The sequence below is a fragment of the Heptranchias perlo genome, chromosome 1 (assembly GCF_035084215.1).
Source record: "Heptranchias perlo isolate sHepPer1 chromosome 1, sHepPer1.hap1, whole genome shotgun sequence".
NCBI lineage: Eukaryota > Metazoa > Chordata > Chondrichthyes > Hexanchiformes > Hexanchidae > Heptranchias > Heptranchias perlo.
In genome coordinates this window covers 129,163,242-129,173,621 of record NC_090325.1, presented here as the reverse complement: position 1 = coordinate 129,173,621, position 10,380 = coordinate 129,163,242, and the positions used below count along the sequence as shown (strand labels likewise).

The window sequence follows — 10,380 nt, the reverse complement described above, 5'->3', positions numbered from 1 at the left end:
TGCCATTGCAGCACCTGAAAAGACAGGGATGGATTGATAGAGGGGCAGAAGCATCCCAACGATGGCAGGAGCTGCACATCTGTAGGCCTCGGCAGAGACTACGGCCTACACGGATAAATAATTGAGGGGTTGCATCGGAGGGACATGAGGCCACTGCAAGGCCCTGTCGCACCACGAGGGCACTTCAGGGCCGTTACCGATGTGTCCTGGAGCCAATTGCCACCTTCCGCATGACAGCCTCAGAAAGCAGCATCAATGGATGGGAAGGAAATTTTCCAGAGAACTGAGCATCGCGCACACCCCATCACCACTTAAATGAGATGGGTAGGAATGGAGTGACCAGTAGTGGTCTTGGTGACGGTGGGGGGAAGGAAATGCCAGTGGGGGTGGTGAGGTCGTGGTAGGCCTCACCACCTGACTGTTCCGTCACTCTTTGCCACTACCCCACCATATTTCAGACGGGAACTTGGAGAAGAATTGCAGCCATGATGTCATCTTGATTTAAATCCATCATTGGCATGGGTGCACCTTAGTTAGGGTGGACACATCTTACACCTGCACTCACATAGGAACATAGGAACAGGAGTAGGCCATATCGCCCCTTGAGTCTGTTACGCCATTCAATGAGATCATGCCTGATCTGTGACCGAACTCCATTTAACCGTCTTAGCCTCATATCCCTTAATACCGTTGGTTAACAAAAATCTTTCAATCTCAGATTTAAAATTAACAATCGAGCTAGCATCAACTATCGTTTGTGGAAGGGAGTGCCAAACTTCTACCACCCTTTGCATGTAGAAGTGTTTCCTAACTTCACTCCTTCTGGATTCAACATTGATTTCAATAACTTCAGATCATAAACTCTGCTCCCATTTTTTTTGTGGACAGCAGGTGCTGGTAATAATTCTGCTGTTACCATTTACAACTCCTCTAGACCCATCTTTTGTTTCTTTACTTGTCCCATTACCACCCGCCTTGCCTTGCACCATCATCCCTTTTGTCATTTAATCACACCTGCTCTCCACCCTGTCACAGACCTTCCCTTTTGTTCTTTCCTCCCATCCCCTTCCTCCCCCCACTACTTTCCCTGGCTCTATACTTGTTTAAAAACTGTTAAATCTTTACTTATTCCAGTTCTGACGAAAGCTCATCGATCTGAAACGTTAACTCTGTTTCTTTCTCCACAGATGCTGCCTGACTTGCTGAGTATTTCCAGCATTTTCTGTTTTTACTTCATTCCTGAAAATCCTGGCTCTAATTTTTAGGCAATGTTCCCTTGTCCTAGACTCCCCAACCAGTGGAAATAGTTTCTCTCTATCTACTCTATCAATTCCTCTTAATATCTTGTTAACTTCAAACAAATCACCCCTTAATCTTCTAAATTCCAGGGAATACAACCCTAGTTTAACCCTTGGAGTCCAGGTATCATTCTAGTAAATCTACGCTGCACTCCCTTCAAGGCCAATATATTCTTCCTAAGGTGCGGTGCCCAGAACTGAACACAGTATTCCAGGTGTGGTCTAACCAGAGCTTTGTATAGCTGTAGCATAACTTCTACCCTCTTGTAATATATAGAATTTACAGCACAGAAACAAGCCATTCAGCCCAATTAACCTATGCCAGTGTTTATGCTCTACACAAGCCTCCTCCCACCCTATTTCATCTAACCCTATCTGCATATCCTTATATTCCTTTCTCCCTCATGTACTTATCTAGCTGCCCCTTAAATCCATCTATGCTATTCGCCTCAACTACTCCATGTGGTAGCAAGTTCCACATTCTAACAACTCTCTAGGTAAAGGAAGTTTTTCCTGAATTCCTTATTGCATTTATTAGTGACTATCTTATATTTATGGTTCCTGGTTTTGGTTTCTCCCACAAGTGGAAACATCTTCTCTATATCCATCCTATCAAATCCTTTCATAATTTTAAAGAACTCTATTAGGTCACCCCTCAGCCTTCTCTTTTCTAGAGAAAAGAGCCCCAGCCTGTTCAGTCATTCTTGATTGTTATAATCTCTCAGTTCTGGTATCATCCTTGTAAATCATTTTTGCACCTTCTAGACCTCTAAATATAAAGGCCAGAATTCCATTAGCTTTTTTAAATTAAGTTCTGTACCTGTCCATGACATTTTAATGATCTATGTACATGGACCCTTAAGTCTCTTTGGACCTCCACTGTTTCGAGCTTTTCACTATTTAGAAAGTACTCTGATCTATCCTTTTTAGTCCAAAGTGGATGACCTCACACTTGTCTACATTGAAATCCATTTGCCACAGTTTTGCCCATTCACTTAATCTATTAATATCTCACTGTAATTTTATGCTTCCATCTACACTGCTTACAATGCTGCCTGCCTTTGTGTCGTCAGCAAATTTGGGTATATAGCTCTCTATCCCGTCATCTAAGTCGTTAATAAATACATACAATAAAATTGTGGCCCCAACACAGATCTCCGAGAGACACCTCTAGTCACATCCTGTCAATTTGAGTACCTGCCCATTATTCCTACTCTCTGTCTCCTGCCGCTCAGCCAATTTCCTAACCAGGTCAATAATTTGCCCTCAATTCCATGAGCTTCAACTTTAACTAACAATCTCTTATGACGGACTTTATCGAATGTCTTCTGGAAGTCCATATAAACAACATCCATAGATATTCCCCTGTCAACTACTTCAAAAAATTCAGTCAGGTTCGTCAGGCACCTACCCTTTACAAATCCATACTGGGTCTCTCTGATCAGCTGAAAATTTTCAAGATGTTCAGTCTATCCTTAATTATAGCTTCTAGTAAATTTATCGACAACAGATGTTAGGCTAACTGGTCTATAATTCTCTGGTTTTCCTCTCTCACCTTTCTTAAATACCAAGTGACGTGCAATTTTCCAATCTAAAGCAACGGTCCCTGAATCGAGAGAACTTTGGAAGTTTATAGTTAGGGCATCTGCAATGTTCTCACCTACTTCCTTTAAAACCCTGGGATGGAAACCACCCGGTCCTGGGGACTTGTCACCTTTTAGTGCCATTATTTTCTTCATTATTGCTAATTTGCTTGTATTAATTATGGAGAGTCCCTGTCCCTGATTCAAAATTAGTTTCCTTGGGGTGTCCAGCATGCTATCCCCTTCCTCTACTGTAAATACTGACACAAAGTAATTATTTAACATGTCTGCCATTTCCTTATTTTCATTCACATTATCACCATTATCAGTTTTTAAGGGGCCCACATTACTCTTGACCACCCTCTTTTTCCTAATATAATTGTAAAATGTTATAATTTTTGTAAAATTCTGGTATATTTAGGGTGGAACTTAAATGGGGTATGGAACAGTCTAAATCTTATATTCAAAACACCAGATATATTCGTTGGGTTTACACTCTATGGGATGATTGGAATTTTGTGGCCTTGGGTTTAGTGCCACCAGTCACTTCCATAAGCTGGCGCAATGGGCACACAGCAGGCCACAGGCCTCACCACCCAATAATACAGGCTGCTATGAAGACATTACATTGCATTATCAGCCCCTACTGGTTTCCACTGATATTCCATAATCCCCTCCAAAAACACCCGTGCTGATGACAGCTTGACTCATTAAGGTCTAAAATTTATGCAAATGATCTGTTGACCCCATAATGCATTCACAGCACCTGAACAATGCAGCAGATGCTGAGCAGCCATATTAAATGGGCACTGTATGATAGGTTTGTTCTACCATAGGACCATAGGAGTTTACAGCACAAAAGGAGGCTTTTGTCAGCCCTTCGCTAGAGCAATCTAAAACAAATCTCACTGACCTGTATTCTCCCCATTGTCTTGTATCTTTCTCTGTTTGAAATATTTATCCTATTACCCCTTAAAAGATGCAACCCGACTGTGCAAAGCATTCCATGCTCCAGTAACGCTCTACATAAAGAAATTTCTCCTCACTCACTTAGTGACAATTTTAAATCAATGACCATTCGTCAGTGACTCCCCAATAAAAGACAACAATATTTCCTTATTCATGCTTTCAGAACCTTTCATAGTTTAAAAAAAACTCTGTTAAATCTCATCTTAGCCTTCTCTGCTCCAGTAGAAATAGTCCCAGTTGAGAGTGTGGTATTTACTGCCTTTTGGACTAGATAGGAGATTGTAGTAGACATCGCACATGAGAGTTAATTTTGACTTTGTGAGATAGTGTAAAATGGGTGATAGTGAATTGGCAGTTCCTTTTACATCTCCCTTGATTTTTATTTCATCGACTTCAAAGGAAATAGAAATAGGGAGAATAAAACGGGCTGCCAATTCACGATCACCCATTTTGCACTAACGCACAAAGTCAAAATTATCCCCATGATCTATTGTGGTTCATAGCATAATTAAGGGGCAATTGCTAGTCCTTTGGCCAACTCATGGCATTTATACAGGGTGCACATTTTGGTTCATAGGAAGCTGCTTATGAAAACGGCCTTTTTGTTGTTAGCACGAGGCAGAACTGTTAAGAGAAAGATCAAACTGCAACAATCATTTGTTCAGTTAATTGAACATTTTCAAACTGTGTAAAAGGCAGTCATGAGTAGTTGAAGTTACTGTTAAATTAAATTACTGAGTGAATAAGTTATTGATGACATGACAACTCTTTAGGACCGCCACAAAAGCAAATATAAGGAACACAAAGATGGGATACTCATGGACAATTTTACCCATAAGATTTTACAATGCAGCCAATAAATAAGGTTTTGTATGTGGAAATAATTAAATATTAAGTGGGATTTGATCTGCGATAAGCAGCTTTCCTTCAACGGTATCTATTAATTTGCTGAGTTCACTATATTATTGGAAAACTGTACCTTCTCCAAATCTCTGCAGGTCCAAAGAAAGAGGTTAACAGTTTTCCAGCCCTCATGTCAGTACTAATTACAAGAGAAGTTTACTTTAAGTGAAGAATCTATTGAGCTTGATAACTCCAAATGGGTTTATGTCCCAGGATTGTTGGAGCGGTGATGATGGAGCTCTTCAGAGTTAACGTCTGCTTGCTGTCTGCTGCTTTTTCTTTGTGCTCCTCCACACAGCACCTTGCCACGGGAACTGTAGACACAATGTTTATTTTTAAATAGCATTTCTGCAAAGGCAGCAGGAAGATAAATGAACTGCAACAGTTTTGAGTTTGCTGTTAATGGTCTAAATAAATCACTGGACCTCTGCATTACCTACTGTAGAGACATGTTGACTAAATTTTGGCCATCTATGAATGATGACGTATTATATTTAAAAGAAATATATGTTTTAGAGTACTGTATAATCTTTTGTAAAGGGTATACTAGGAAAGCATTTCTTTATTAAAATTAAACTTTCTTTACATTGCATAAAATTATTCCACACATTCAATTACTGTCAGCTTTTTTTTTTACGAACGTTCAACTTATTTTAAAATGTCATCACAAAGATCAATCACTATCTTTGTAGCAATAGTCACTCTTAAAAGTCACTGGCTATTCAGAATAACATGGTTTAAATATTAAAATGGTTATATTTTGCTCTTACGTGGATTTTTCAAAAAAATGTAACACTGTGGGCCCAGTTATTCAAGCTTATAGTGGTCAACTTGTGGAACAGGCTGCCACCTAGTGCAGTAAACACTGACTTCACAGGGGTAGTCAAACAGTAATTCAGTCAGTTCCTGACTGAAAACAGTAGAGAGGGATATGGATTAGGATAGAACAAGGAATATTAAAAAGTGGTCAGATGGGGTCCTGAAAAAGACTTCAATGCCAGAGTGATCTAAACAGGCTGAATACTGTGTTCTTATTCCTACATTTTGGGTTCTTCTCTATCGCTCATATATTGAACATACATGTTACTTGCATACATACATACCTGGACTAATGTCCAGGTTAGAATCTTTCTCCACCTCCATCCCAATCAGTGAAGACAGTAAGAAGGAGAGCAGTTTAATTCATGGTATCAGGTCCTTGCAGGCTTGAATGAACATAACATATGATAGGCCTGGGCATCAAGTAACACATCTGGCCAATCCAGCTTTTGACCCACTCTGTAGCCAAACCCTTTTATTATTCCAGGATTTTCCTGGATGTTAAGGGAAATCCCTTTAGTAATGAGTTTTTTTTTAAAATTTGCAGTAGTGGACTTTTATCTCCATTGGGCCATGATTCCAAAAAGGAATTATTTGGAAGAATGTTCAAACAATTTTTTTTAAAGGCTAAGGGGAATATCTAATCTGCCTACATCAGATGTCCTTTCTTATGTTTTCCCATAAACACCAACTATAGGGGCTCAATTTTCAAAGTAAAAAACAGGTGGGTTGGGGGTGGGGGGGGCATTGAAAATTGCCACCATTTCAGACCCGCCCCCAACCCACCTCCAACCCGCCCATTTCCGGTTTTCACCGGGAAGAGGGACAGGCAACAAACCCACTCCCAGGAGGCGGGTCGGATCTTAAAACCTTTCAAGGAGGCTTCAGGCCTCCATTTTTCTGGACTTCCCGATTTCAACCCCAAGGGGCTGGGATTCCAGGGCCTTCTGTTTCTCGCCTCTTGAAAGGAGGTGAGAAGGCCCGAGACTGACAGGTAGGTGGCTGGCACAGCTTGTGGGCCTGGAGGAGCAGGAGTGCTTCCCCCAGGCCCAACAAGCCTACCTGCACCGGCACCCCAACGATCGAGGACACCCGACCCCTGATCACAGACCCCCTCCCCCCGATCATGGACCCTTGACCCTCGATCACAGACCCCCCCTATCGCGGACCCCCGACCCCCAATCGCGGACCCCCGACCCCCGGCCCTGACCCTCCCCCGACCCCGATCCTCCCCCACTCCGATCCTACCACCCCCGACCCCCGATTCTCCCCCCAACTCTGATCCTCCCACCCCCGTACCCCCGATCCTCCAACTCCCGTCCCCAACTCCCGTCCCCAATCCCCCAACGCCCGACCCCAATCATCCCCCCACTCCGATCCTCCCACCCCGACCCCTGATCCTCCCCCCCAACTCTGATCCTCCGACTCCCGTTTCTTCCTTTCAACGATCACGGACCCCCGCAATGATCCCCGATCTCGACACCCCCCACCCTGTGACTGACCTCCGATCCCATCCCTCATGACTCACGACCCCGTGCCAATCCATGCCAACCTATGCCCATCCATGCCATCCTATGCCCACCCATGCCCCATGCCTGCCCATGCCATCTGTGCCCCCCATGCCTCCCATGCCCTCCCATCCATACAAACAAAGACTTACCGTCCGACTGAGACCAGCCTGTCAATCAGGTCAATCAGTCGGACGGAAAAGCGACAAAAAAAATAAAAGACGTCCTTACATCAAAATCGTAAAGATTTACATTTACCCTTTTTTACTTGAAAAGAACTTCCAGATTTATTTTCGCCCTTCCTCCCCATCTCACCATGGCGGGAAAACTGTCCATCAACAACTTATTCATTTGCAGCCACTTTCTTTTCTTTCGGAATATGGAGGCAAAATGGAAATCGAGAATGAGATCTGCGTGTAGAAGGCTCATATAAAGTCAGATGCAACTGTTTGTCCGGCAGAGAAATAAAGAATCCATTGTTGGTGCTCTGCAATTCCTAAATGCTTCTGCCTGATGAAGGCAGTATGGGGGTGAATTTCCGTGGGAGTTCGCCACCTTGTCCGCCTTAACTTTAGCAGAAGATCCGTAAAAACTGTTGTGAAACCACGTAAACGATATTTATAATGTTTTTCCGGAGTTTCTGCACGGCTTCCAGTGAAGTTGCAGCAGACAAGCTGGAGAACCACCATGGAAATTGACCTGCTATGAGTTTGACAATAATTGACAATAATATTCCATCATAATCCCTTTGGGGGTGGAAGGTTTATTGTGGTTTATATAGAAAGTGTACTTGCTCGTGAATAGAACTGTAAGTATCTCATCCTGACTGACCTGGTCAGTTTAGGTGACTTGTGATCCATGTTCCAGAGATAGAATGTTTGATGAGCAAATATTTAGGCAAGATGTTCTACATTGAACATTCATGTTAAAAACTCTGTCTACTTTTTCATCTCTTTATTCTTTAAAGCAACATTCTTGCCCTGTCTCCTTAGTTATTCCAGCATTTACGGTGATGCTTATGTGAACTTAGCCTTAGACTGCACCCGAATGATAACTGCAATGCACATCTCTATATAATAAACTAAAAATCTTACATCTGTGTGCACTTCCTATCTGCCAAACATGACTTCCTGTTGTCACATTGTTGTCAACTTTTCCCATTAAAATTCTTTTGTCCACATTGATAGCAGAAACTGCCTGTGTAAACTTGTCACACTGACATTACACCATCCCACCAGTGGTGGCACAGTAGCATATTAGTTTTGAATTTACCAACTCCTCAGCCTTTACTCCTTTGCTCCAACTAACTCTACATCACCGCTTCCCAAATTGCATATATTTTAGTATTCAACTCTGAATAATAATGTAGAGACAGAGTATTAAGTAAAAATAAGGACAGAATGCATGACTTTCAAATGGGGACTGAATTACATTTGCACTCCCTGGTCCAATTACCCCCCACTCTCTAACCTTGCTTCACCCGAAGGCAACACTTGGCTTTAGCTCCCCATGTGCAATGTCATGGGACATTGACTAGTTTACAACAACAACCATACTTGCATTTACATAGCGCCTTTCACATCAAAATGTCACAAAATGCTTTACACAATTACTTTGTGCAGCGCAGTGACTGTTATGTAGGCAAACATGGCAACCATTCTGCAACAGCAACTTCCCATAAACAGTCATGAGATGAATGGCCCATGTTTGGAGGTGTTGATTGAGGGAGGAACATTGGCTAAAACATCAGGAGAACTACCTGCTCTTCTTCGAATTGTGCCATGAAATTTTTGACGTCCACTTGAACAGGCAGATGGAACCTTGTTTTAATGTCACATCCAAAAGACAGAAAAAATGTCAATGTTTGATAAAGTTGCATGTCATCCTTGTGTAGGGGCCATGCTATTGCCTGTATCATTCCAGCTTTAATATATGTGTGGATTTAAAAGATTACATAAAAAGATATCCAAGATGGCATCTTCATTCTGCCTGAGAATTTAAACTTGTAAAATCAAAACTTTATGTAAATCTAACGAGGCCCGTGGAATGAGTTTTCTTAACTTGCTCTTGGGATGTGGGTGACGCTAGAAAGGACACATTTATTGTCCATCCCTAGTTGCCCGATGGTGAGCCTTCTCCCTGAGATTCTGCAGTCATTGTGGTGATTTTGTTCTCACAATGGTGTTAGGTAAGGAATTTTAGAATATTGACACAACGACAATGAAGGATCAGTGATATATGTCCAAATCAGGATGATGTGTGACTTGGAGGCGAACTTAGAGGTGATGCTGTTCCCATGACATTGTTGCTTTAGTCCTGCTCGTGATAAAAGGTATGGGGAGAGAGGTGGTGCCCAACTAACCTTGATGAGTTGCTGCTCTGCATTCTATAGAATGTACAAACTACAACTACAGTTCCCCAGTGGTGGAGGGAGTAGATATTAAGTCCAATGGCGGAGCCACCAACCAGTGAACTATTTTGTTCTGGATGGTGTCAAGTTTCTTGAATACTGTTGCAGCTGCACTCTTCCAGGTGAGTGATGAGTATTCCATCACACTCCTTTCTTGAGCTTTGCAGATGGTGGATAGAACTGGAGAGATCAGGAGGAGTACCTAGCCTCTGCCCCGTGTTGTTTTGCCTGAACCAGTTAAGCTTCTCATCAGTGGTGATCCAACAAGATGTTGATGGTGGTGGAGTTGCCGATGGTGGTGGTGTTGAAATACAAAAGTGATGAAGTGATGCTTCACTTGTTCAGACCCAATCTGGAGTACGGCGTTCAGTTTTGGGCATCGCACTACAGAAAGGATATACTGGCCTTGGAGGGGTTACAGCATAGATTCACCAGAATGATACCAGAGCTTAAAGGGTTAAATTATGTGGGCAGGAGGCAAAATGGTTGTTTGTATTCCCTTGAGTTTAGGAGGTTGAGACGTGATCTAATCAAGGTGTTTAAAATGATAAAGGAATTCAATGGGTTAGATACAGAGAAACTATTTCCTCTGGTGGGGGAATCCAGAACAAGGGGGCACTATCTTAAAATTAGAGCTAGGCCATTCAGAAGTGAAATCAGGAAGCACATTTTTGCACAAAGGATAATGGAAATCTGGAACTCTCTCCCCCAAAAGGCTGTGGATGCTGGGTCAACTGAAATTTTCAAGAATGAGATTGATAGCTTTTTGTTAGGTAAGGTTATCAAGAGAAATGGAACAAAAGCGGATAAATAAAGTTGAGGTACAGATCAGCCATGATCCAATTGAATGGCGGAACAGGCTCGAGGGGCTGAATGGCCTACTTCTGCTC

At 42.3% G+C, this 10,380-nt stretch overlaps 1 non-coding gene across 1 annotated transcript; it reads right to left on the bottom strand.

Moving 5' to 3' along the window:
* Positions 1-8,929: 8,929 nt before the first annotated feature.
* LOC137331349 (U6 spliceosomal RNA) lies at positions 8,930-9,034 on the bottom strand. Its single transcript, XR_010965432.1, has one exon. It is a non-coding gene; the product is annotated as a U6 spliceosomal RNA (small nuclear RNA).
* Between the last annotated feature and the right edge of the window lie 1,346 nt (positions 9,035-10,380).